Source organism: Belonocnema kinseyi, chromosome 2 (genome assembly GCF_010883055.1).
Source record: "Belonocnema kinseyi isolate 2016_QV_RU_SX_M_011 chromosome 2, B_treatae_v1, whole genome shotgun sequence".
NCBI classification, from domain to species: Eukaryota; Metazoa; Arthropoda; class Insecta; order Hymenoptera; family Cynipidae; genus Belonocnema; species Belonocnema kinseyi.
Genome location: NC_046658.1, coordinates 152,852,509 through 152,858,656, shown reverse-complemented (window position 1 = coordinate 152,858,656; position 6,148 = coordinate 152,852,509).

Here is a 6,148-nt window from a genome sequence, read left to right as displayed (position 1 = left end):
TTGTTGTTGTTTAATTGCTAATCGTTTCTTATATATTGTGATACTTGTATATTATTTCTTTGTTTCTGTAGTTTTTTTCTCAGTTGACAGTTAATTGTTTGACCACCACAGAGACAGTGGAATGTCAGTCTCTTGGTCTCTTTTCCATCAGTGAGCCAATAAATTTATTCCGCTATGATTTGTAAATTTTTCTCTCCTTATCTGTATTATTCTTGTTGAATTGATTGAAAATTTAGTATTACTTTTCGGTCATATCCTTGAAGCTATGTACATGAAAATATTTTCCCCGGCATTATACTATTTTACTTGATCGTCAATTGTTTTTCGTTCATTGCGACAGTTGTTCTGCCAGTGAGCTAATATCTAATTTTAATTAAATAATTATCCTCGAACTATTTTTTCTGATAATGTATATACTGCATGTTCTGTGAGGCAAATTAAATTGTCAAAAACGAGAATTGACCAATTTTCTAAAACAACAATTTTCGGATAGCCATCTCCGTTGCACACTTGAAGCCTCATATCGTTCTCCCAGACTTCAAGGAACAAACTATATTCGTGATCAAATTCTCTGCTCTGGCGGACCACAACATCACTGCCAACGATAAGGAAAAGGAGCAAGTACGATGCTTGGTTTGTAGACAAAAAAGGGTTCAAAGTTGGACCTAATCAATTAATGAGGAGCGAGCTTTGAGCCTTAGTGACTACCAGCGGGTATCGAAAAAATAAAAAGTTGTTTGAGCGATGTCCTAATAGCGATGGAAACTCTTTTGATAGTGAAAAACACTCCCATTAAGTTTCATAAAAAAAAAATTCTGACTCGCATTGTAAATATACCTTTAAAAAATTCAAAAAACCAAGCACTTGTGTCAAATATAAACAGCTGTATAAGAATAGTTCAAAGCAAGCCGATTTATACATGTATAGTGATAATTCCTTTAAAGTTTTTACCCTTTCCTAATTGACTTTGATGTTTCCAAAAATTGAAAAAAGTCTTCCTTTTCGTTATGTTCTGAGTCACGGTAAATTATTAAACATTTGACATTGTAATGTGAGATAAATATTCGTGGCAATTTATGTAAAATTTGTTAAAACATGTTTGTTTATTGCAAAATACGAATGAAAAATTGACACGTATTTTTCAAATTTGATAACAGCTTTTTTTCTGACTTTAATCCATGATTATATGACAGCTATAAAATTAAATCTTTTATAAATGAAATTTTATTTGTATAGATGAAGCCTGATATATATTTGGAATTCCGAACAATCCATAAGAATCCTTTCAAAAAGAACCTTATAAAATTCTTTAAAATCCCTTGGAATCCATTTTAAAATCTCATAAGCTTTGAAGTTTTGAATCCTGGTGCATATATTGAGAAAAAACTGAATTGAATAATATCATTTGGAATGCTAGCATACTTATAACAGTATCTGTTCATAATTAAAGCGATTAGCTCCTCTGATTTAGACAATCATTTTAAAATATCAATAATGATAATTCGACATAGTAGACTATAAACGTATTAATCATCAGAAAAAGAAAATCATATTAATGAGAATAATATTTAAATTTTTGCATATAAAAATATCGTTGGGTGTTTCTGCGTTAATAATTCAAATCGAATTAAAAAAATTAAATGAATGGTGACGTAGGTTTTATTGAAATGTGCAGAGAAATGTTTATTTTTTCTGAAAAATGACTCTTATCTAATGCAAATATCTCAGAAGGAGAACATATACGTTTTTAATTTTAGAGATAAGGGGTATTGCGTCAATTATATAAGGTCAGAAAGCGCTAATATATTTACGAGTTACTTTTTTAATCAAATTCATTATCAATACATAAAAGAGTTTGTCCTGCAATCAGAAACTATGCGGATTGCCTGTGCTCTATTCTTATCCTTAGCTATCGCCCTCAATTCTATTGGTAAATATGCTAATATAAAATATAAATATTGTGATCAATTTTTCCAAACTATACACTAATTAGAATTTTAGAGATTTAAGTAAGATATATAATCACCTATTTATTGTTGCAGAATTGAGTGGACAGTCGAATGTTTTCCCTGATAATAAAGCTGGCCCCAGTTTTCCTCGTTCGGTAGCTTTTGCTTCTCCTTCCAAAAATTCGCGTAAAAGGTCACTTCCTTCTGCCAGTTCTCAGTCCTCTACCGCATCTCGTCGTTCTACTGAACCTCCTCTTCGTGCCAGATCCAGGTATATTCGTGCCAGGGAACCTTTCCAAAGCGTACTTGGATTTAATATCCAAGAGCTTCGATTTATCCGTCTTGTTCCCCCGGTTAAGCCAAACCGGAAATTTGAACTTAAAAGATACGTATTTCCTCCGGATATGCCAATTCAATTGCAAAGTGAAAATTATACCTTTATCCCGATGCCCACCGAAGCCCAAATTGTCTTGGCGACGTCTAATGGTGACGTATTTGCAATTTTAGATAAAAAGGCGAACAGAAACACGTATTTTCGTGGAATATATAAAATTTGTAATGGGCGACCATGTCGTGCGAAAATAAACATGCACAGCGGAACAGTTGAAGAAATGACTCTTGAAGAAAAAACGCAATCTCCAATAAACAGCAGAACCGGAATCAGAAAGTGGTTTAAAGTGTATCGCATATGATTCATAAATGTTTAATAGTTAAAAATTTATTTTTTTGAACCGGAAATTGCTTGAAATTATGTAGTTTTAAAAGTTCACGAATTTATTGTTTTATTCTTCAATTTGTGGTAGTTAGTATCATAGCATAGTGTTCATTTATATAGGTAAGGCATAAATGCTGGTATTTTTCAAAAACGCAAAAAAACCTTGTAGTTGACGGAAAACCAGGTTAAATTTAATGAACTTCCAAGTACTATATGGACAACATGCTAGTTCGGTAGATTAAACAAGAATAGGCAAGTAAATGTAACTATCGTTAATGGTTCCCGAATTTTAAAATGACTAAGAGGCCAGTAACTTTGAATAATTTTGTCAAATAAGAATTGCATGATAAAAGATAAATTTAAGTTACTTTAGCGGCGTTTTAAACGTTTTCTGTATGTAAAAACTACTTTAAAATCTGTAAAAATGAACCGAACATAAAAAATAAAAGTAGCATGATAAGCAGTAAACTTTACTAAGAATTAAAGTTGTCATTTAATTCTTTTGATTTTAATATTGCCATCCCAAATTCAATCGCCGTATCTGTGTTTCAGAGAAGTCTCCTGTTACGTTAAAAATTTTAGACAAAAATCATAAATTCCTTTGATTCGAATGAGATTTGCATTCTTGAATTTTCAGTCGCAGGTCACTTATGTCTATAATAAAGATACGGCTGTTAAATTTGGGAGGGCAGTATGTCTAACCTATAACAAATTTCTGTTATATTTGAATTTTCAGTCTTTGTTTTTAGAAGTCATATATAGATATATAGATAGTTCAATATTTATAGCAACTCTCACATTATAGGTATTGGGGTAAATGTAGTTAAATTTGTTTTTTTAGAACTAAGAATGTATTTAATATATTATAAACAGCATAAACACATTTTGAACGAATTATTTTAACGTACAGTTTTTAAATATTAAAGTGTTTTATAGAATAAATAATTAGTTTTGTCACACTGTAGACAGTAAGTTACTTTTCTGAACATATAGTTAAATTAAAATCCCATTGGGCAAAAGACATTGTCATCAACATATAACATTTTCGAAAATTTCATGCAGCATAATGTTCATATTTAGAATTATGTACAAAGCATATTTATAAGAAATGCTAAAGCATAGTGATAAAGAAAGCGTACACACGTAATTTGTCGCTTTCAAAAGCATAACATATTGTAGTATATTTTAAAATAAAAATTTAAGTTGGAAAAAAGTCCCCTTTCTTGCAGGAATAAAAAGTAATCTGCTTGAAGCAATTCATAGACTTAGAAACATTTTTCCAATCTGAGATTTGAAACAATTTAAAAATAAATGTTAACATAAAAATACGATTATAATATTAAAAATCTACTGCCTACATAAGTTTTTGATACTTTTTGTACTAAAAGATACGGAAATTTATACGGCACATCATTATAAGTGTTCACAAATTCTTTGTCTTTACCGGCCAAAACGTTTACTTCGTCAGCATAATAATTGTCATCGAATTTTTTACACTCTAAAGGCATTATTAAAAAGTGTACCGTGTTATTAAAAATGTATATCAGGCCAATTTTTCCAAACGTTGGATTTTTAGGTTGAACTTTTGTTACGACTATTGTATCTGGAATATAATTTGGTCCGCAAATATTTGCCCATTTCACACAAGTTACGTCTTGTGGACATTTGTAATTCGGGAAGTATAGTTTATAGTGTAATAAATCGAACCGATAGTTAGGAATGACAAAACTAATAACAAATCTTGGCCACAGGCTCCAGCCAGGAAATCAGCTCTGGATAGTGTAATAAAAAATGAAATTTAGGTTTTAAATTATCTTTGAAAATATCTAGGTCCATAGCATGATGTTCCATAATTAGCTGCTTCAATAAATCAGGATCGGTGTGATGTATTTTAGGAGACTAAATTATTGCAGTTCTTTTGCACAACTTTAAATACAATATCCACACGAAATTATTTCTCGGAACTAAGTCTCCAAACATTAAACCGAAGTAACGTACGGAAGAAGTCATTTCAGAAGCTGACATTTTTAATTTAACATTTGATGCTTTCTGTAAAGAGACAAGAGGGGGTTTGTTTGATTTCTCTTATCGACATAGTGGAACATCTAAATCCGAAAATTGAACGTTTCTAAGGAGAAAAATTTTAAATCGAATATTAAGTAATTTATTACTTTCGTCATTACGTAAGTTTGTACGCCTTCTCGAGAATCACGCATCTTATCAACTGTGACATTCTTAGTAATATAAAAACCGGACACACCGTTTCATATGCAACACTCTTTTAACTCGGTTTCAGAAATCATGGTTATCATCGTTACCTTTTGTTCGAAAAAGACACGGATCTTCTACGCAAATTTTTTCCATAATTTCTTTTGAGGATTTTCATATTCTGCATGAAAATTAGCTCGAAACCATTCAGTAAGTTTCAGTATACTGTGCAACTTTAAATTGTCATTCAAAATTAAAGTCAGTTGAAAATAAATTCTTTCACAGTTAAATAGAATAAAACGTGCGCGTAATTAATTAAATTCTTTAATGATGATATCAAAAACGGCACGATTGTTATAGAGATGCCTGCGATCTGATTTGAACAGTAATACTAAAAACGAATATCTTAAATTAGACGCGTATTTTGGGGGGTAAGCATGCAAAACTAGCATGAACTGCTGCAAATGTGTTATCACCTGCATGTGGCCCTGATGCATTACTCGACTCCCAATCGTTAAAATCGATATAAAGAGGCGAAAAAAATTACCATCAAAGTCCTTAAGCATATCTTTTCACAGTTTTCCTTGGATGATATTAGCAATCGAAGAATTATCAATTACTATTTCTTTTATATACGTCTCTATATCTTGAAGAAGATTAGGAATTTCCAGAGTCGCTTTTAAAGTTTTTCTTAATGGAATAAATTGTGCTTCAGCATCTGTAGGCTCCGATACCTGTCTGTCAACATATTTTTACACACTTTTAGGCCCTAAACTGTGCTTAGTAGGTGCAATGTAAGAACCAGTTTCTTCAAAACAAGCTAAGCTCTGGTATTTAGAATTTAAGGACCTAAAAGGATTTGGGATGTTATCAACTATTTTGTCAATCTCAGTGCAAATATTATCAGAATTAATGCCCTTCTCAGTTAAATTCAAATCGGAGTGTAATTTTTGTTTAAGAAATGGCTGATAAGCATTTTCTGTAAATGAATTAACCCCGTCGACAACGGTTTGCACGACGTTTCTAGGTATAAAAGAATTGCCATATAATGATAAAACGAGCGATTTGAGTTCTGAAAATAAATAAATTTCTTCAATCTTGTTATTTTATACATTCTCATGAAGTGGGGATATTATATTTATAGCTTCACCTGTCTCTGTATTTATACCAGATGTGAAACTACCAGGTGTATACATATGAAACCGGTATTGCCATTTAGCGGCCAGTAGGCACACTTGTAGGCACTGTCGGAACTTACCATTTGTGCTAATTGGCG